Genomic DNA, 22,082 nt, shown 5'->3' on the forward strand with positions numbered 1-22,082 from the left:
TACGCGTGTGGGTGCATGTGTGCGTCTGTGTGCACATGACACCTGAGGGGCCCAGAAGGCCTGCCTCGTCTGGACCCCAAGCGTATTTACGCTTTCGCCTTTGGAGGCCCGTGCCTCGAGCTTAGACATTAACGGCAGGCTTAGGGTGAAGGGCGGGCCCGGCTCCCACTTCACGTAGACGCCCCGACGGCTTCATCCCCTTCTCCCCTCTCAGAACTCGAGCGCCCTCATGACCTTCACCGAGGAACGTCCACTGTGCCGCCAGCCCACTGGGCGGCGGCGGGTCTGGGAGGAAACCAGCTCTCCTGGCCCCTCGCAGGCACCTGCCATCCCTGCCCCTTGCAGTCTCGGCTATGTTTTTGGATTTGACACCAAAAGCACAGGTGACCAAAGCAAAAATAAACACGTGGACTATGTCAGACGAAAAATTTCTTCAGAGCAAAGGAACCACCTTTGAAAAGGCGGCCTACAGACCGGGAGAAAATACTTGCAAATCTTATACCTGATGAGGGATTAGTAGCCAAAATATATAAAGAATTCATATGACTCAATAGCCAAAGCCCAAACAACCTGATCTGAAAATGGACAGAAGAGCAGAGAAGACATACAGATGCCAACAGGCACATGAAAAGATGCTCCACCTTGCTACGCAGCAGGGAAATGCAAGTCAAACCACCATGAGGTACCATCTCACACCTGTCAGAACGGCCATCATCAAAAAGAACATAAATGAGTGCTGGCGAGGGTGTGGAGAAAAGGGGAAGCTCGGACACTGTGGGTGGGAACGTAAACTGGTCCAGCCACCGTAGAGAACAGTATGGAGTTTCCTTTAAAATGTCAGCTAGAGTTACCATATGATCCAGCAATCCCATTCCTGGGAATTTGTCTGAAGAAAATGAAGTCACTATCTCTCCAAAAAAAATCCGCCTCCCACGCTCATTGCAGAATTATTTATAGGAGCCAAGACATGGAAACAACTTGGGTTGCTGGATGAATGAATAAAGAAAATGTGATATATGTATATAGTATATGAATATTATTTAGCCATAAAAAGTAGGAAGTCCTACCATTTGCAGCAACATGGATGGACCTTGAGGGCATTCTGCTAAGTGAGATAAGTCAGAGGGCGAAAAACAATACTATATGATCTTTATTTGCATGTGGCATATTAAAACAAATATACAAATTTTGGACTCGTGGTGACAGAGAACAGGCAGGTGGTTCCCAGAAGCGGGAAGTGGGCAAAATGGGTGACGGGGGGTCCAAAGGTACAGATTTCCAGTTATAAAATAAGTCCCGGGAACGTAACGCACAGCATGGTGACTGTGGCTACTAACACTGCATCGTATACTTGAAAGCTGCTGAGAGAGTGTTTCTTAAAAGTTCTCATCCCAAGAAAAGAAATGGGTAACTTTGTGAGGTGATGGATGTTAACTAAACCTATCGTGGTGATCATTTACCAATATACACACACATCAAGCCATTATGTACACACCTAAAACTAACACAGCTTATGTCAATTATGTCTCAATGTGTTTAAAATGCTGTGTTTGGGGGGAGTTCCTGTCGTGGCGCAGTGGTTAACGAATCCAACTAGGAACCATGAGGTTGCGGGTTCGGTCCCTGCCCTTGCTCAGTGGGTTAACCATCTGGCGTTGCCATGAGCTGTGGTGTAGGTTGCAGACGCGGCTCAGATCCTGCGTTGCTGTGGCTCTGGTGTAGGCCAGTGGCCACAGCTCCGATTGGACCCCTAGCCTGGGAATCTCCATATGCTGGGGGAGCAGCCCAAGAATTAGCAAAAAGACAAAAAAAAAAAAATGCTGTGTTTTTGCAAAGACAGGAAATACCCTCTTAGGTCCTAGCTTCCACTGGAAGAAGTATGCATTTTCCCTGGCAGAGGAGGTTTTTCTGAGATGCATGGACTCCTGTTCTTGTCCCTTCATTGTTCCCCCAGTGATCTGAGTATTGCCTGGAGGGACTTTCATGTTTTCTTCCCTCCACAAATGCTATCACCATGAATAGCCACGCCCCGTCTGAGCCCCATGCTGACAGGCGCACATAGCCCTTCCCTTCCTGCACCTGCTGCTGTCTCGACCACAAGCGACACACAGAAAGGAGATGTCATCGGAGGCCCCAGAGTGCTCTTTAATTCTATGTCTTGCTGCAGGGCGTTTACCAAGATGTCTGTGAGCTGCAGCCAACTGCATCATTTTTTCACTTGCAGTATCATCACTGTACTCTCACCAAATCTGTCCAAAGCCCCTGAGGGACACAAAAAAACTCTTGTCAAAATACAGAAACAAATGCCTGAAGGCACTGGAGAGAAAGCAAAGCAGGTGGACGTGTCGGAAGTCACAATGGGGAGAAGGGACTCTCTCTGGGGACACAGCATCTGGCGTGTCCTCCCAGTCGGGTAGCAGTGTGCTGAGATCAAACCCCAACTCCTGGAAGAGGACGCACCACAGTCCAGAGTCCTCACAACAAACCGACTGCATTTCCAGAGTAAAATTCAACATCAGGCATTTGAAGAAACTCTAGAGTTTCCAGGAAAACTGAGCCAGGCTGACCCACATGTTGTAATCAGCAGATAGGGACCTTTCCGTTCTGCTCCAGGACATAAAGGAATCATACTCATAACTAACGAACATCTCGGAAGCAGAGAAGCAGACAGTTTATGAATCCAATCAAAATGCTAGTTCTAAAAAATAGAGTATCTAAAATGAAAGATTTACTAGGTGAGCTTAACAAGATCGTGGAGCTGACGAGAGGAAGATTTGGTGAACCTGAATCAATCTGTAGAAATCAGCCAATCTGAAGAACAGAGAGCAGAAAGATGGACATGAATGCCACGTCATGACATAATCAGAGGGCCTAAAATGCATGCGGTCCCTGTCATTAGAATCCTGGAAAGAAAAGAGAGAGGGGGAATGGCACAGAACCGTTGAAAGATTAATGCAAAAGCTTTTCCAAAGTTGATGAAAGACATAAATGGACATATCCAAGAAGCTCAAAAGAGTCCAAAAACTTTGGAGTCTAATGTATGGAACATCCTCATTCAAATACTTAGCAACACTCTTTCTTGCTTTGTGTGGCATTAGAACAGAAGAAGCTACGACTGTTGAAATGCGGTTTTGCCGCTGATTACCTTGAGGTTGTCATGGAAACCATTTTTCTCTCACATCTTCCTCCTTGATCTCATTGAATGTGATCAGAACTCTTTCTTCCTTTTAGGGTTTAGCTGTCCCTAAATTATTTTACTTTAACACACAGGAATGTTTTAAACTCTAAAACAAACATTTGAATTTGAAATTCTATTGAACTTAGAAACACGACATTGATTTCAAGGAAAGCACAAATTTTAGATGTCATCAAAGAAGGTGCCTACATTTTGTTTCTTAGCTTTCAGTTGATCCCACAGGATAATCTTTAGAATGAGCCCTGAACATCAGTGGCTTCTTCCTTCCAAAGGAAGATCTTGATTTGGCAAGAGCGGGAGCTGGCCTGTTTGTTTTTTGCAGCTTTCCTCTGTGCCCTGACACACAGCAAGGAGTGTCTGGGCTTTGCCCCCTGGCTCTGCTGGGAGTGCGTGTCCTTTGAATCAGTGCCTGATGCCCAGGGCACACCTGATCACCAGAGAGTGAATCACTGCCCAATCTGTGGTGCTTTGGACAGTGACTAGGAAGAGGCACTTGGTCGAGGAGCCAAACAGACAGAATCCAGTACCAGCCCCCGAGATCTTTCCCCAGGACCAGAGCTCCATTCTGACTGCTGGCTCCTTCCCAACTGACCAGAAATCAGCCAACAGTGCAGGAGCTGGAGTATGGCCCTGGGGACGTGCCACAGAGCAGGCTGGGGACAGCAGTCTCCCTCCTCTCCCTGAGCATCTCTTTATTGTTATCATAGTTATTTGGAGGAATTTGAAAAACGTGCTGTGTTTTGCAGAAAGGCGCGGTTGCCAAAGGCTGTGCTGGGGGTGAGTCAGACGCTTCGGCTGCTTCCCTCGCTGACTTTGGCAGAAGGTCCCTTTCTGCAGGGAAGAGTGAGCATGGTCGCTGGGCCACGTGACCTTTCCTCGGCGTCGCTGCTAGTGCCAACTCGTAGTAAGTCGGGCGCCTGACTTAGTAATAGTGATGAATCCATTAGCGTTGACGGGCGCCTGGAATTCATGGTGAGCGGCCACAGTCCTGTCGTGACCAGCACAAGTCAGGTGGCGGTGACGTCTCTACAGAACGTAGAGCAGGAATCAGACAGTGACGCGCGGAGATCAGGAGGATGGATCTGAGCTAAAATTAGAAATAGTTATGGCTTGGCAATGAAACCTTAAGTTGCTGTAAAAAAGAACAGTAAAAAAAGAAAAAAAAAAAAAACCCACCTCCCAGCGGCATGATTGGACTCCTCCTCCTCGTTGGAAACACTCTTCCCTAACAGCTCAGGGCATTCAACGAGAAATGCCAGAATCCCACCCCTGGGTTAGTCCGCCTGTTGGCAGGGCGCCCACATGCTTTGAAGCCTAGTGTATTAAAATTACCACACAAACACCTGAAGGATTTTGAAAAGCGATTCATGTGTCTCAGGCCACATGCACACGCTTGGAGAAAGGCAGGACCTGCCCCTCTGACAGGCCCCGCCGCGCCTTGAGCTGGGCACGAGTGGGTCTGCGCGGACGTCGACCGGGAGAGCTGAGCGGAGGCTCCAGGGGCTTCTGTCGGGTAAACACAAAGCTGCTGGGGCCTGGCTGAGCCGCACAGGAGTTCCGCACCACCAGGTGCCTTTGGGGACGGTCTTGAATAGCATGACTCGCTTTGCACCCCGTGGACGGGATTTTTACAAATAGCCTTCTGCTCGGTGCGACCCAGCGAGCTGCAGAAATCCCTCAGAGACGTGACCCAATTGTGGCGTCAAGAATTCCAGTGACGCCTGACTGGTCTATTTTCAATCCCCGGATCACTCACGCGGGGGATACTCGGAAATCTGAGACTCTGCACCATCGGTACCAGGAGAGTGATTCACTGTAAAAGATCCCAGACTGGAAACTTGGTAAGTTTTGCACAGAAGGGCCGTGTGCAAACTTTGGCTAACTTTAGTGAGTCAAGTGTGGTATTGCAGCCATGCCCGCTCAAGGGCGGGGAAACGCCCAGAAGGGGAGGACGCCTTCGGGAGGACGCCGAAAGCAACACCTGTAAACGCTGCAAGCACAGACCCAGTACTTTCCCAGACCTAGAAAATATTCTCATTATGTGAAGGGTCAGAAATGACCCAAGTTAGAAAAGGGCTATTTGGAATCAGGAAAGCGGATTTCACAGCTAATCGGCTACCGCGCCTGTGTCAAGTGTGAAATCCAACATGCTACAGCGCTGACCTTGTTATGCCAAGGTGAAGGTCACGCCTGAACACCCAAATTCGGTCAGGTCACTCCACTGCTTACCTATACACCCTCCTTGACGCCAACCCAATTACCTGCTCTGCCGGGGTCTCATCAAGCCCCAAGCACCCTCCCCCCGCCACAAACGCAGCACCTGGCAGGGCCAAGTCCTGGGTGCGAGAGCCTCTCATCCCCAGAGCCTCCTGCGGGCACCGGTTTTGTCCCCACACCTTCCACCTGGCACCACACACACTGGCGGCCGGAATGAAGGCCACCTCCTGAAGACCGAAGGCCAGTGGGGCTTCCTTAACCAACTGCTTTCACCAGCTTCGCTCAGATTTAAAACCCTTTTGGCTGATGCTCCAGTTGGGACAGGCTGATCGGAAGGCTTGTGAGCAGACCTCCTTCTGATCTCTGCATTTCTGAGTTTCCCACCACAACTCCAGCCTCCTCCAAACTCTGTGGCTTCTAAAAGGAATAAGACCTTCAAAATCTGCACAGCACTGATAAGGAGCAAATTGATTTTTGATGTATAAAGTCGTCAACCTAGGTACTAAAATCCAAAAATGAACTGCATAATTTATAGATATGAGATGTCTAACCTTAGAGTTTCTGATGAGTTGAAACGAATTCCTTTTCCTCCTTGACAAATTGGCGTCATCTCCTGAATCCTGACCTGTTGAATAAATGACCCGAACTTGGCCTCTGGGAACCTGCCCCCAGGAACTTCCTCCCTCCACGAGGAGACCCACCAGCTCAAGAGCCTACGGGCCCCAAACTCGAATTTTTATACATCCACTTATTCAAAAAATAGCCCAAACGAGCAGATGTGTGGCCGTTCAAAGACTCTGTCTGCTTGCACCCCGCCCTGCCCCAAAACATCGCTGACATTTGGTTTGGGCAGAAGCGAGAGAAAGGGAACTGTGCCGACGCTGTCAGGAGAGGGTGTGCAACAAACCTCTTCTCCCAAACCGGGAACACAAACAGACAAGAAATCAGCCAAAAGAGTGCCCACCCCGACCCGCCTGCCATCGACAGGACCTGCCAGCCATCGACGGCAGAATACACCGCCTTTCCAAGTGCATCTGCCAGGAGAGGCCATATTCTGGGCCACACAACAAACTTGATAAGTTTAAAAGCATTCGGGCTGCACAAACTGTGTGCTATTACCAACCCCTCTAGAAAAGCGCAGAAAGAGAGAGTACACACTGACTCATCTTCGAGGCTAGTGTTATCCTGACGGCAAAGCTATGTGAAAACTTGACAAGAAAAAATACCAGTACCGCTCACGAACGCAGATGCAAATATTATACACATATGTACATTTATATAATGTTGGATTTGACTTGCTGACACTTTGTTTAGAATATTTGCATCTGTGTTCATACGTATATGCATATATACATACAAATAGATATACAGGCACACACATTTTGACTAAATGAGGTTTAACCCAAGAAGGCAAGGTTTGTTCAGCATTCAAAAGTCCGTCAATATATTTTACCATGTTAATAAACTAAAAAAGAAAACCCACGTGACAACCTCAGTGGACACAGACGCATTTTACAAAATCCAGCCCCGCAGGACACTGGGGCTCGGAGGGAAACGTCTCCACTCCAGGAAAGTGCACCTAACGGTGAAATGCGAAGCCTTTATTCCTGAGAGCAGAAACAAGAGAAAGGTCATACCTTGTCCCACTTCTGTTCGCTGTTGTCCTGGACGGGCCTTTCCTGCAAGAAAGAGAAGTCAGATGCACCCGGGTGAGAGAGGAAGAACTAAAGCTGTCTGTCTTGGACCCAACATAAACCACCTCTGTGGACCAGCTCATGGGCTCAAGAGAAAAGACACAAGAACTAAGAAGAATATCAAGGGTGCCGGGTACAAGATCAATACTGAAAAATCCGCATTTCTATATGCAAGCAGCCCTCCATGTCCACGGGTTCCATACCCTCAGATTCAGCCAACCACAAATCGAGAATAATTTTTTTAAAAATCCCAGAAAGTTCCAAGAAGCAAAATTTGAATTTGCTCTGTGCCAGGAACTGCATCGGCAGCATCGTGTTTGTAAGTATTTGCACAGCATTTCCATTGTATCGGGCATTACAAGTAATCTAGAGATGCTTTGAAGTATAAGGGAGGGTGGGCGCAGGTTCGATGCAGGCACCAAAAGCCGTTTTGCCGAGGACCTTGAGTGTCCTTGGACTTGGCGCCGCGGGGCTCTGGAGCCGTCCACCACGGGCTGCACCAGCAATGAATGAGGAACAAGTGGGGATTTTAACTCAAAACGCAACCCCGTTCCCAGTGTCATCATACTCACAAATAATCTGGCACTAGATGTTCAAGACCGAGAAACGCTGCTGAGCAAAGCCCAGTCCTGAGTCCGTGGGGAGATGCACCTGGCTCGTGAGCCGGAGGGCTCGGTGTTGTCAGGATCAGCCCCTCAACTGAGCTCCAGACCCGAGGCAACCCGGTCCCAGCCCCGCAGCCTGTCTGGCAGCTGGGTGACGCCTCTCCCCACAAGCGTCCCGTCCAGCTTTCGCCAGCCGCTGAGACGACACTCAAACCCCAAACCAAGGAAGCCTAACCACGGACACGAGACACAGCCGATCTTTGCCCATTCTTTCTTCCTTCATGTGTCGCTAATTAGTCCTTTTTTCAAATTTTGATTTTGATGAGTCTGTTCGTAGGGACAAAAAAAGGAAAGCATGTTTTTGACAGGAAGATGATCGGCTCGCCCAGAGGAAGCTGTGAAGCCAGGTTTGGGATCCGCCAGAAGGGGAGCACGTGGTCTGTGCGGGTTTCCGGGGCCGAACCCTCGGGCTCCGTGGGGCCCCGACCGGCAGTCACCAGCCCCGTGAGCGTGGGGGCTGGAGGGCCGCCTGGGGTGACACGCAGGGCTCTGGACTGTGAGGGCGACGCCCGGGCGCCCCTCCGGCCTCCCAGCAGCCCCCCGTCCACAAAGCCCTCTGCTCCACCTCCTCGGGGCAAAAGCAGGGAGTGGGTGTGACGGACTGAGCTCTCCCCGCTGTGTCCACTGACAGGGTGGCCGCCTCGCTTCTTGAATTGTACACGCCCTCCTCCAGGAAACCTTGACTCTCTATGTCCTGCAGGTGCATGTTCACCTGTTTATAAATGACACAGGTGTGTATGTTCGACCATATCAATATATGACATGGATTGTACAAAGCTGCAGAAATCACTTCTTTAAAAATGAGATGAAGCCAAACAGACGTGCGGACTTTGGAGCAGGTTCAAGGCCAGGCCTCGCTGCCCATCACTGTCGTCGGACAGGACAGAGTGGCCACATGAGCAGAGGCTCCTGAGGCCACGCTGGCCCTGAGCATCAGGAGCAATTAGATCCCTCCTTCTTTAGGGGGACCACAGAGCACATGATGTTGAGACCATGGCACTAGAGTTTCTCTTAGGTTCTTCTGGCCCATGAGCTGTCCCGTGGAAGAGACCAGAGCAGATGCTTTAACAGCTGGAATATGGCAAAGGCAGCAAGGCCCCTGAATAGACCACTTCTTTTCATATCAAAATTATCTGAAGGAAAACACCCAGCAGGACAGTCAACACTCAGATGAGATGCCACCCTTAACGGCGCCTCTGGCACCTGGCGCCCAACCGCCCGCGTCCCTGGGCCCTGGGTCACCCGCTCAGGCCGCCCTCGTCCAACCGCCAATTTAAGAAGGAAGGGAACACAGCATGCCTCTCCCGCTCCGGCGTAGGGGGGCCTGCGCCCGCCTCTGGCCAGCCCCCACCGCCAGGGCTTTTGTCCCAACTTCCCCAAGGAGATTCAGGAGGGCACCAAAGCAAGGCTCCCGCTTCCTGACAGGGCAGTTCAGCCCTGAAGTCGGGTCTCGCTGAGTCACGTTTCCCTCCAGGGCAAGTCTGGGAAGGAAAGGAGGCTTTCCTCCAAAAGCCAGGGTCCGAGATCAGCAAACAGCCTCCAGGCCGACTCAAGGGTGCTCCCGGGGCTCTGCCAGCCCCCGGGCCCCAGGACGCCCGGCTCCCCAGCAGTCTCTGGGGAATCCTGACACTTCCTCCTGCCCAGGAGGGTTGAGGGGGTGACGTAGGGCCGGGGTGCCTGAGCTCCAGGTGTAATTATCCTTACACATCGGGTGGCAGCCCCAACATGCTCACCACAGCATCAACACGCTGTGCAGATGACAATGCTTTGTGCTGTGCTGCCCATGTCCCAGCCGGTCCAGCACGGACGCACAGACCCGGGCCCAGCGAGCCCCCGCCTGTGGTTCCGTCGCCCTAAAACCAGCACATCCCAGGCTTCCCGGAGCTGGTCGAGGACCAGAATTAATGGCTGCCGGAGACAAAGCCACATCGTTCGTGCCAAGAACCGCGCCCTCCACAAGGAGGCTTAAATTCTGGAAGACGCTTGCAAAACAGTCCCCCAGCTTGCTAGGCCCAGAAATGAAGTCACCAGATGCCCTGGAGGCGGAGGCCGAGACCAAACAAAATAGGACCCACAGGGGCTCGGAGAGGAGCTGGCGTTTCCTGAAGGAGGCAGGCGTTGCTGTAGCAGCTTCACCCTCTCGACTGCCGGCAAAGGGGCAGGACCCAAGCAAGGGCTCCCTCGGAGATGCCCTGGGCAAGGGCACACACGGACATGCACACAGAGCCATGCACACGCATGCACACGTGGACATGCACACACAGGCACACATACACAGACGCACACATGCTGACACACACACACACACACACTGACACTTGCACACGGACACATGCACACGTGGACACACGCACACATGGACACACACACACAGACATGCACACAGACACGTGCACATGGACAGGCACACAGAGACACACACGCAGTCAAGCGCACGCACACACGCACCAGACACACACACGGCCTTAGAGATGGGGCTGCGAGACCCTGGCCGCTTCCTCATCTCCCAGACCCCGCAGTGATTCTCACGGAGGAGACACAGGACTCCGCTTGCTGGGGGTGACGCCGTCACCAGGAGCAGGAAGCAGGGTGGGCGGCCAGATAGCGCTGCTGCTGACTGACCTCCGGCGGGGGGTGGGGGCGCCGGCCGGATGGCCCCAGGGGGCTGCCGTCATTGGAGGCCTCCTCCTGCCCCCGGGGCTGGGCAGCCCAGCTGTGGCCCCTCTCCTCTGGGGTCACAGTCCTGGATGCCCGGAGAGCACATGGGGACAGCAGGACGGGGGCCTGTGCTTGCAAATCGTCCTAAATGGTCACGGTCCGTCTGGCTAGCGGCCACATTCCAGCTCCCAGCTCCAGAGGCCTCCCTCCTCCAGCTCGGCCCCGGGGCTCAGGACGCGGCACCCTCCTGACTCCGTCACCCACACCCGTGCCTGCGGGTGAAAGACGGGGGGACCCTGGCACTGAGTCGTCCATGAAGAAACCCCAGGCGGAGGCCACGTCCCGAGCTCCCGCGGGCAGGCCCGGCCGTCACCACGGCCCCCTTCTCGCCCCCAGCGGCAGCCTCTGCAACCCCCGGCCCCCCAGGAGGTGTGGGCGCCCCCGAGGCTTTGGGACCTGCCCTTGGCTCCTCCCTGGGTTCAATGTGGGCGCTAACAGCACAGGGAACAGCAAGAGAACTCGGAAAACGGCCCTCGGGGCCGGACGCGAGCGTGAGAAAGCAGCGCCAGCCCGGCCCTCTTGGGGAACAAGGCGTCCACCGCGTGTTTCTGTCCCCTGATTCCAAAAGCCCATCTTGGGGTACCTGGCAGAACAGAGGGAGCAACCAGCGAGGCCTGGAAAACGAGGGGAGAAAGTGACAGCGAGGGTAACCTGCGGGGCAGCCGCTGACGGGCCCTGAGTCGCGTCCCAAGCTGGCCGGGGTCACGCAGACAAGGAGTAGCTTCAGCATAAATACCACACTTTGTATCCTAGAGGGAGCGCTCCATGAAGTCTGTGCTGTGTAGATGCTGTCCCTGAGCCGCCTCCCGGCCCCTCTGGCTCCGGGTCCCTCCCTCCTTGGCCCCCGCGTCCTGAGACAGGGGCTTGGCTGGAGCAGGCTGGCTGCACCCCAAGCGAGGGTCCAGGCCGGGGCTTCGCGGGTCCAGGGCGGGTGGTGAGGACGATGGGGGCGGAATTCAGGGCGGTGTGATCACAGGTGACTTAGCCTCATGTGTCCCTCAAGTGTATCTGCAAACAGTGCGTTCAGGACATGCACATGTGTTGAGTGTGCGTGTGCATGTGTGTGTGTGTGTGTGTGTGTGAGACATACAACTGGTCCCCTGAGGTTTTCCCTTCAGGTTGTACCTGCAGGTAACTGTACACAGCAGGGTCGCGGGATGCTTTCTGTCAAAGGCCAGAAACCCTCAGGGTTGTGGGGGTCCGGGCTGTGCAGCCCCAGAGCTGCCCTCAGATGCACCTGCAGGAGCCAGCTGCCCCCATCCTCAGAAACGTGGGGGCTTCAGCAGCCGTGGCTCTTTCTTGAACTAAGACTCTAGAAACAAGAGCAGAAAAACAAAAGCGTCCAAGCCTTAGAAAAAGACACTGAGAGTTTGTGACCCCAAACTCCCCACTTTGTGCATCGAAGAGCCGTGCGGCCTGTGGTCCCCACTGACTGACTTCTACTTTCTAAAGTGACCCTGTGACCGCACGGGCAGCCGGCGACGTCTGAGAAGTGGTGGGCGCAAAGCACGCCCCTCTCAGGCACTGTCCGAGACCCTGTGGTTTACGAAGCCCGAAGTGCTGCGTTCGGACTTGCAGGAGAAGGCCTGCCAAGCCTGCACTGCTCATCCCTTTGGACCAGACTCGGGACCCGCGACCTGGCACGTGGCTGTGGGTCACACCGCTCCCTCAACACGTTTAACAAAGGGCCATTTACCTACGATGGACTCTGTGTTTATTAATGTAAAACCCCAGACGGGAACAAACACGGGTCTAGTAAGTAGAATGAAGTTAATTAAGGCAGCTCAAGCAGGTACTCCTCGAAAGTTACGTCTTATACAAACATTTGCCCAGGATGTGGACTCCGAGCCTCCTAAAATGCCAATTCCACTTTATCACTAATTAGGGCAATTATTATCTTTGCTTGGGTAATAGCTGCTCTAATCTTCCCCCAAATAAATTACATGCATATGCAAATACACATCAAATGCCAAGGTAGTTTTCATCCCTAACCTTCTCAAACTTATCTGAGCTTTGATAAGGGTGGGGCTCTTTGGGAGAAGCAGCAAAGGCCAGGTGGTGTGAACCCCCCCACCCCATGAAAGACAACAGCCAGTGACATGAAAGCCCTGGCTGAGTGGTGAACTAGAGTCGGGCATTTGGTGCAAGAACAGAACGCAGGTGAGGGAACAAGGAGCAAATCCAGCCCGTTCTGAGGCTGGGGGCATCCCAGCCGCTGACACAGCCTGAGCGGGGGCGTCTTAGCCGCCACTGGTAGCAGTGAGACGTGGCAAATTCTCAAATGGTAGGACTGGATAATTGTTCAAAGAGAGTTTAAGGGACGTGGACGTGGGGACCCTCGCCAGGGTCCCCACGTCCTCAGAGCAGATCACGGCTTCCCCCCACTTCCCACCAGAGCCACGTCCACCCCACCGACACACATGCCAGTGAAGCCTCTGCTCTAAGGTCGCAGCAAGTCAGACAGGCAGGCAGGTTACAGCAAAGTAGGACGTGGTCACTGAAGAGTGGGAAAGGCCCCCGCGAGAAAAGACGAGACCCTGAGACCTGAGGCCTGGGAGGAGCCGTCGGGGGAGGGGCAGCGAGGCAGGTGGGGACCACGATAGATGCCCCACAGCCTCGGGGGGGCCACAGGTGTAAGAGGGAGACTGCACAATTCTGAGGAGAAACTGCGGAGGTGGGGGGGGGCTTGGGAGGCAGGACGCGCTGCTGCAGGGACCGTCCAGGGACCCCAGAGCAGGAGGGCCAAGCTTACCAGGTGGCCACCGACACAGAAAACTGCTTTTAGTACAAACACCAAGACCACGTTTGGTCCAGTGTGACTGCGTCCAAGCTGAAACGGGGATTCTTACCCTTGACAGAACCGGACGCAGCCACAGACCTTCGAGCACATCGACAAGTGGCGCCATCGTGCCGGGGCTCGTTTCCAGATCCTCTTCCTCACGTCGTCCGAATTCTCCGTCCTGGCGTCAGTGTCCTCAGCTGCTGTGAAGGAAGAGCAGATACGCTGGAAAGACGATGACGAGGGCGCAGGGGGTCCAGGTCTAGGGCAGACGAGCACAAAGGGACAATGACGTAAACTATAGCTGGGCACTTGGGTCATTTCGAAAAGTGCCAAGGGAACCACTGAAAGATGTTTAAGCTCCAACAGTCGTAGCAACCCTTGGAGTGACGATGATTTTAACATCAGACACTGCTACAGCTGGAGAAACAACAATTCCTTCTCTTGAACTAATTAGTTGAAATTGAAGTAAATCAGAGTTTCCACTGTGGCTCCGCAGGTTAGGAACCTGACGTAGTCTCTGCGGGATGCAGGTAGGATCCCTGGCCTCACTCAGCGGGTTAAGGACCTGATGTTGCCGTGGCTGCAGCGTAGGTCACAGATGCGGCTCTGATTCGACGCCTGGCCCGGGAACTTTCCTATGCCATAGGTGCAGCGGTAAAAGAAATGAAGAAAATCATTGAATACTTTGAGAAATAATTACACATGTCTCTTCTCGGGTTCAAGATCAGAAAGAGAGGGACAGAGATGCTAAGGACGATTCATCACCAGCCGTTTCCACGTTGACAGGAAGAAAGCCCGTGTGAGTTTTATGTTAAAGGATCATATGTGACATTTAGGAATGCGAGGCAGATTAAGAATCCATGTGCTGTTTTTACAAAAACAAGCATGGAGAAAACACACAGAATATGTCAGCCTGCTGCTCTCGGTTGAGCAAAATACGTACATGCGTGTGATTGTACCGAGACGGTAGCCGTCTTTCCGATAAGCAGAGTGTGTCAGCACTTCTCCGATCCCACAATTAATCTGTTTAATTACTGACATTTCACCTTGTAATGACTTGACAAGTATCCGCTTCAATTCGGAACCAAACACAGACGAACCTAATTAACATCGTGCTTCCCCATTTAATGGCCAAATTCATCTGAAAAACGTAATTAAATAAGCACTGTTTTAAATGGACGATGCACCTGTTCGTCCCCCCTCCCCCCCTTCCTAAATGAAATCTGATGGAAGAGAATCCAAGGCTTTAAATCAAATCAGCCCGAGATCACTCATGAGTAAAACGTAAACTAGCTCCCAGACCTTGGCAATAAACTCCTCAGAGACAGGTGAGCGCTGGTCCCTGGGAAAGCCTGCTGGGTGAGATGGAGGCTTCTGTGCTCGGAGGCAAAGTGACCTACGAGCCCCGGGGGGTCAGGACTTGTCAGCCAAAAAAGGATGTCCCCAGACTTAGAGGAACTATGCTGCAGTGTGGATCCCAGAGCTGAAAACAAAACCAAGCTCTGTCCTTGTTTGGTGGGACACAAACTTGTTCGGCATATGCCCAGCGGCAGGGACGTTTTTCAAGGGACCAATTCTTGGATGCAAGAAGTGCAATGGAAAGAAAGTGCCTGGGTTGATCTCCAGCCGAGCTCTCGAAAGCTGAGCGGCGAAGCCTCCTGCAGGTGCCTCCGGAAGAGCAGCGCCCTTTCTCTCATGGTGCAACTGGACGCAGCCGGGCGGTCAGCGTGCTGTCCTACAGCGAGGCGGGTTCGGGGGTCCTCACCTTCTCAGGGCCTCACTGCGAACGTGTCCCCCGGGGGCACAGGGCTGGTCCACACGGGGCACCTGGGACCCTGCCTCGATGTTCTCTGCTCCCTCCACGAAGCCCTCCCCTCTCCTGACACCACCTACCACCCGAAAAGAAGCCCTTCTTTAGCCAAACCCGTCCCGGAGCTGAGAGACGAGAGAAGAGGAGGCGTCGTTCTTTCTGCTCGGAGACACGTCACCACATAGGCCGCGAGCCTTTGCCTGCGTGGGGCTGGGGACCCCCAGCAGGAAAGCCGGCTGGGGCCAGATGCCGTCCTGCATCTGCCTGTGACCCCAGACCCCGGCCAGGCTGCCACGGAGGCCGATGAAGACGCCCCACCCTGGCGAGTTTCACCAACAGGGGAATGGTGGGTTTGAACCCCTTTCTCCAATTCGGCGCACATCAGAATTACCCGCGCGCCGAAATACGGTGACAGGAACAAGGACATCCGGCTTCGCTCGGGCCCTAACTCCCAGGTGCTGTTGGAATAGCTCTGCTTTAACTTCTCTACAAACAATAAGGGCTAAGCAGAGGGTGCTGCTGAGTGCGTAACCACCAGTTCTGTGAAAACTCCAAATCCCCGACTCCAAGCATCTGCCTATTTCTCTGGTGTAAATTCTCCTCCAATGGCCAACTCCAGGCTGCAGGTGCATAGGGAGAGGCCCACGGCTTCTGTCACCCCCTCCACTGACAGGGACAGAGCCACCAAGATGTCCCCCACTTTCCAAACCAGAGTCCTCTGTGTGAGCACAGGTGTCCTGACAAAGGGACAGCAGCCACCACTCAGCTCAGAGACCAAGGGACAGCGGCCACCTCTCAGCTCAGAGACCAAGGGACAGCGGCCACCTCTCAGCTCAGAGACCAAGGGACAGCGGCCACCTCTCAGCTCAGAGACCAAGGGACAGCGGCCACCTCTCAGCTCAGAGACCAAGGGACAGCGGCCACCTCTCAGCTCAGAGACCAAGGGACAGCGGCCACCTCTCAGCTCAGAGACCAAGGGACAGCGGCCACCTCTCAGCTCAGAGACCAAGGGACAGCGGCCACCTCTCAGCTCAGAGACCAAGGGACAGCGGCCACCTCTCAGCTCAGAGACCAAGGGACAGCGGCCACCTCTCAGCTCAGAGACCAAGGGACAGCGGCCACCTCTCAGCTCAGAGACCAAGGGACAGCGGCCACCTCTCAGCTCAGAGACCAAGGGACAGCGGCCACCTCTCAGCTCAGAGACCAAGGGACAGCGGCCACCTCTCAGCTCAGAGACCAAGGGACAGCGGCCACCTCTCAGCTCAGAGACCAAGGGACAGCGGCCACCACTCAGCTCAGAGACCAAGGGACAGCGGCCACCTCTCAGCTCAGAGACCAAGGGACAGCGGCCACCTCTCAGCTCAGAGACCAAGGGACAGCGGCCACCTCTCAGCTCAGAGACCAAGGGACAGCGGCCACCTCTCAGCTCAGAGACCAAGGGACAGCGGCCACCTCTCAGCTCAGAGACCAAGGGACAGCGGCCACCTCTCAGCTCAGAGACCAAGGGACAGCGGCCACCTCTCAGCTCAGAGACCAAGGGACAGCGGCCACCTCTCAGCTCAGAGACCAAGGGACAGCGGCCACCTCTCAGCTCAGAGACCAAGGGACAGCGGCCACCTCTCAGCTCAGAGACCAAGGGACAGCGGCCACCTCTCAGCTCAGAGACCAAGGGACAGCGGCCACCTCTCAGCTCAGAGACCAAGGGACAGCGGCCACCTCTCAGCTCAGAGACCAAGGGACAGCGGCCACCTCTCAGCTCAGAGACCAAGGGACAGCGGCCACCTCTCAGCTCAGAGACCAAGGGACAGCGGCCACCTCTCAGCTCAGAGACCAAGGGACAGCGGCCACCTCTCAGCTCAGAGACCAAGGGACAGCGGCCACCTCTCAGCTCAGAGACCAAGGGACAGCGGCCACCTCTCAGCTCAGAGACCAAGGGACAGCGGCCACCTCTCAGCTCAGAGACCAAGGGACAGCGGCCACCTCTCAGCTCAGAGACCAAGGGACAGCGGCCACCTCTCAGCTCAGAGACCAAGGGACAGCGGCCACCTCTCAGCTCAGAGACCAAGGGACAGCGGCCACCTCTCAGCTCAGAGACCAAGGGACAGCGGCCACCTCTCAGCTCAGAGACCAAGGGACAGCGGCCACCTCTCAGCTCAGAGACCAAGGGACAGCGGCCACCTCTCAGCTCAGAGACCAAGGGACAGCGGCCACCTCTCAGCTCAGAGACCAAGGGACAGCGGCCACCTCTCAGCTCAGAGACCAAGGGACAGCGGCCACCTCTCAGCTCAGAGACCAAGGGACAGCGGCCACCTCTCAGCTCAGAGACCAAGGGACAGCGGCCACCTCTCAGCTCAGAGACCAAGGGACAGCGGCCACCTCTCAGCTCAGAGACCAAGGGACAGCGGCCACCTCTCAGCTCAGAGACCAAGGGACAGCGGCCACCACTCAGCTCAGAGACCAAGGGACAGCGGCCACCTCTCAGCTCAGAGACCAAGGGACAGCGGCCACCTCTCAGCTCAGAGACCAAGGGACAGCGGCCACCTCTCAGCTCAGAGACCAAGGGACAGCGGCCACCTCTCAGCTCAGAGACCAAGGGACAGCGGCCACCTCTCAGCTCAGAGACCAAGGGACAGCGGCCACCTCTCAGCTCAGAGACCAAGGGACAGCGGCCACCTCTCAGCTCAGAGACCAAGGGACAGCGGCCACCTCTCAGCTCAGAGACCAAGGGACAGCGGCCACCTCTCAGCTCAGAGACCAAGGGACAGCGGCCACCTCTCAGCTCAGAGACCAAGGGACAGCGGCCACCACTCAGCTCAGAGACCAAGGGACAGCGGCCACCTCTCAGCTCAGAGACCAAGGGACAGCGGCCACCTCTCAGCTCAGAGACCAAGGGACAGCGGCCACCTCTCAGCTCAGAGACCAAGGGACAGCGGCCACCTCTCAGCTCAGAGACCAAGGGACAGCGGCCACCTCTCAGCTCAGAGACCAAGGGACAGCGGCCACCTCTCAGCTCAGAGACCAAGGGACAGCGGCCACCTCTCAGCTCAGAGACCAAGGGACAGCGGCCACCTCTCAGCTCAGAGACCAAGGGACAGCGGCCACCTCTCAGCTCAGAGACCAAGGGACAGCGGCCACCTCTCAGCTCAGAGACCAAGGGACAGCGGCCACCTCTCAGCTCAGAGACCAAGGGACAGCGGCCACCTCTCAGCTCAGAGACCAAGGGACAGCGGCCACCTCTCAGCTCAGAGACCAAGGGACAGCGGCCACCTCTCAGCTCAGAGACCAAGGGACAGCGGCCACCTCTCAGCTCAGAGACCAAGGGACAGCGGCCACCTCTCAGCTCAGAGACCAAGGGACAGCGGCCACCTCTCAGCTCAGAGACCAAGGGACAGCGGCCACCTCTCAGCTCAGAGACCAAGGGACAGCGGCCACCTCTCAGCTCAGAGACCAAGGGACAGCGGCCACCTCTCAGCTCAGAGACCAAGGGACAGCGGCCACCTCTCAGCTCAGAGACCAAGGGACAGCGGCCACCTCTCAGCTCAGAGACCAAGGGACAGCGGCCACCTCTCAGCTCAGAGACCAAGGGACAGCGGCCACCTCTCAGCTCAGAGACCAAGGGACAGCGGCCACCTCTCAGCTCAGAGACCAAGGGACAGCGGCCACCTCTCAGCTCAGAGACCAAGGGACAGCGGCCACCTCTCAGCTCAGAGACCAAGGGACAGCGGCCACCTCTCAGCTCAGAGACCAAGGGACAGCGGCCACCTCTCAGCTCAGAGACCAAGGGACAGCGGCCACCTCTCAGCTCAGAGACCAAGGGACAGCGGCCACCTCTCAGCTCAGAGACCAAGGGACAGCGGCCACCTCTCAGCTCAGAGACCAAGGGACAGCGGCCACCTCTCAGCTCAGAGACCAAGGGACAGCGGCCACCTCTCAGCTCAGAGACCAAGGGACAGCGGCCACCTCTCAGCTCAGAGACCAAGGGACAGCGGCCACCTCTCAGCTCAGAGACCAAGGGACAGCGGCCACCACTCAGCTCAGAGACCAAGGGACAGCGGCCACCTCTCAGCTCAGAGACCAAGGGACAGCGGCCACCTCTCAGCTCAGAGACCAAGGGACAGCGGCCACCTCTCAGCTCAGAGACCAAGGGACAGCGGCCACCTCTCAGCTCAGAGACCAAGGGACAGCGGCCACCTCTCAGCTCAGAGACCAAGGGACAGCGGCCACCTCTCAGCTCAGAGACCAAGGGACAGCGGCCACCTCTCAGCTCAGAGACCAAGGGAGCCCGGGCTCATGTGGGTGCTTATTCTCGGCTGAGCGAGTGTCAGCCCCGAACCATGGAGAGAATTTGGACCTGGGGGAAATGAAAGCGAGAACATGAGGGCCCAGAGGACATCAAAACTCCCCCCCCCCGGGATTTCATAGTGAAAATCACATCTGACGGTCTAGCTGCCCCTCCCCCAGCCGCCAGGGGAAGAAAGGGAGCTCCAAGCCCACGAGCCCTGACAGCTTCCCCAGGACCGTCTTTCTCCAGCTTCCCGGACTCAGGACTCCCGCCCACACTCACAAATGACGAAGGGCCCAGAAGAGCCTTCGTGCGATACACGTGTAGAGATGAGGTTTCTAAATATTTATTAACTCATTCGTGTCAAATAAAAGAGGAATTCATTACACGTTACCTTCCATATCCTTATCAGGAAAAACCGTTTTCAAAAGCAAAAAAGAGGAGTTCCTGTCATGGCGCAGCGAAAACGAATCCGACTAAGACCCTTGAGGTTGCAGGTTCGATCCCCGGCCTTGCTCAGTGGGTGAAGGATCTGGTGTTGCATGAGCTGTGGTGTAGGCTGGCACTGTAGCTCTGATTAGACCCCTAGCCTGGGAACTTCCATATGCCAGGGAAAAAAAAAAAAAAAGCAAAAAAGAATTAACTTCAAAGAAATTTTAACAAAAAAGTGCTCCAAGAAAATAAGAAAAGGGACATCGTTTTACGCTGTCGCAGTCTCTTTGGTGTTTGCCTGTTAAGGAGGCTCGGACTCATGTCGCTTTGCGTTCGACCTTTTGAACCGTGTGCAGTCTTGGTTCAGGTACGTGGAGAAAATCCAACCTCACATACATGTTCACATGGTGGGGGGGGGGGTGTCAAGGGCCTTTCCAGATGCCTGTGGACGTCTTCTCACGCTGCATCTCTACTGGAAAGGAGTCGGTTCTCAAAGACGAGTTGTAACACGGAACCAAAGCAACTTGCGAACGTTTCCTTGAAATGCACTGCCTCTCCTGTGTGATCGCAGGCTGGTCCCTAAAGCCCAGCATCTCCGTCCGTGGCCACGCGTCCCTGCCCTGCACCAGAAACTCTCAGAAACCCGGAGCACGGTCCTTGTCCCCCGGGAGAGGTTGCAACACAGACGGTGTTTAGGGCACAGGCCTTGAACCCTGCCGCTTCGCAGCCTCTTCGCCTCTATTAGTGGGAAAATAATAGTACCCCCCCAACAGCTTACGACCATTAAATGGGGTCATGCTTTTTGAAGGGTGCTGGCACCGCTCCTGGCCCTTGAGGGGACCCACCCTATGAGCCGCTTTTAAACCACAGTTGAACAGCGGCTCACGGTTTAAAATGTCAGACAGAGAGATGTTCACTTTCTCCTGCCTTCACACGCCGACAGACGCGGAAAATTCCACCTGGAGCGCATAACCGAGCCGGATGGCGCCCGGTGTAAACCGCCGACTGCGGGTTATGTAAACTCTGCTGATTTATCAGCGAGGGAGTGGCAGGTGGAGGAGCAAGGCTGATTTGTTCCTGTCCGGGACAAGGAAGAAGTCATGATTTTCAAGTCTGACCATGTCAAGTGCTGACGGTTAAACGGGCAGGCCTCCTGCGACTCCCCACAAGCAGGCAGGGCAGTCCTGAGCTGAGCCTTCTTGCACACAAGCCGCTCCTCCCTGTCCCTCGGCTGCAGCCCCGCGCCCCCGCAGGCTCCAGGCACGGTGACCCCAGCAGCCCTCCAGCCAAGCACTTCTAACCCAGGTGTCCCCGGCTGGGCTTCTGACAGACCACAGGTGGCCAGAAGTGCCGTTTGGAGCAAATGGATAGAAGCATGTATTTGTGTCTACAAAGGAGGAAGAGTAGAGAGTGGACGTCTATTCACTTGTCACAAAACATTTGCGAGATTATCAGCTAGGAAAGCACTTAGCTTCAAGGAACAGAAAGCTGACTATTGCGGCTTTGAAAGAAGGCTTCAATCTTCAAACCACAAGTTTCAGCATAAACAGCCGCCAGTGTTGGTTCTGTAGCTGAGTAATGCCCTGATTCACCTCTCTGTACCTCTTTCGCCCTTTCTCTCGTGGTTGCAAAATAGTTGCTGCAGCTCCAACCATCACATTCACATTCAAGGCATAAAGAAGAAAAGACCACACCAGCCACACCTGTCCACTTTTATCAGGAAAGAAGGAGCATTCCCAGAGCCCCACACAGCTTCAGGCTTATGTCTAATTGGCTTGAAGTGGGCCTATCATGTGACAAATGCGTCTTCCTGGAAAATTAAGTACCTGGGCCAACTCCTCCCCATTCCTTTTTGTGGTTCCACCAGCAAGGAAGTAGGAGGAGTGCAGCGCAGGTAACAGACTCCAGGATCCAGTCTCTGTTCAAGCCCAGGACCATCGTCGTCACTGCACGCGCCTGCTCTCAGGCTCAGCCACCAGCACCGAGGATGAAGTGAGTCTGGACGGGGTCGCCGTGAGGCTGCTGGTTTTTCCAGCGTCGACTCGTTATTCTGCAGACACCAGGATTCTCATGATTCTCCCCTGGGGACCCTTCGGCCGGAGGCCCTGGAACATCAGGAAGGAATGGTGGAGAACAAAGGAAAAGGGAGCCAGCGTCTGCCCCAGGCTCTGTGCGCGGGTGGGAGATGGGAAGAAACAGTGAGGCTCATGCCCTGTCACAAATCCTCCCAGACGGCCTGCCCAGCGTCTGTGCCCATGCGTTTTTCTGAGAAGCTGGTAACGTTCA

At 54.8% G+C, this 22,082-nt stretch overlaps 1 long non-coding RNA gene across 12 annotated transcripts in view; it reads right to left on the reverse strand.

The window, feature by feature from the left end:
• Nucleotides 1–1,132: 1,132 nt before the first annotated feature.
• The window catches only part of LOC102158724 (uncharacterized), a 135,716-nt gene continuing 114,766 nt past the window's right edge, over nt 1,133–22,082 (reverse strand). For 7 of the 12 annotated variants that reach the window (XR_014809409.1, XR_014809417.1, XR_014809418.1 and 4 more), the window contains 5 exons: nt 13,340–13,472; nt 11,616–11,802; nt 7,051–7,092; nt 5,965–6,038; nt 1,133–4,283 (listed from right to left, as the gene is read on the reverse strand). This is a non-coding gene — a long non-coding RNA (uncharacterized LOC102158724). Of the gene's footprint in view, nt 5,831–5,964; nt 6,039–7,050; nt 7,093–7,679; nt 11,803–13,339; nt 13,473–22,082 lie in introns of all 12 variants that reach the window. The other 5 variants (XR_014809413.1, XR_014809426.1, XR_014809412.1 and 2 more) reach the window with 3 other exon arrangements.

The sequence above is a fragment of the Sus scrofa genome, chromosome 7, assembly GCF_054392235.1.
Source record: "Sus scrofa isolate SSC_HxYL_T2T_F1_AM1 chromosome 7, Sscrofa_HxYL_maternal_Yorkshire_Landrace_v2.0, whole genome shotgun sequence".
Taxonomy (NCBI): Eukaryota; Metazoa; Chordata; class Mammalia; order Artiodactyla; family Suidae; genus Sus; species Sus scrofa.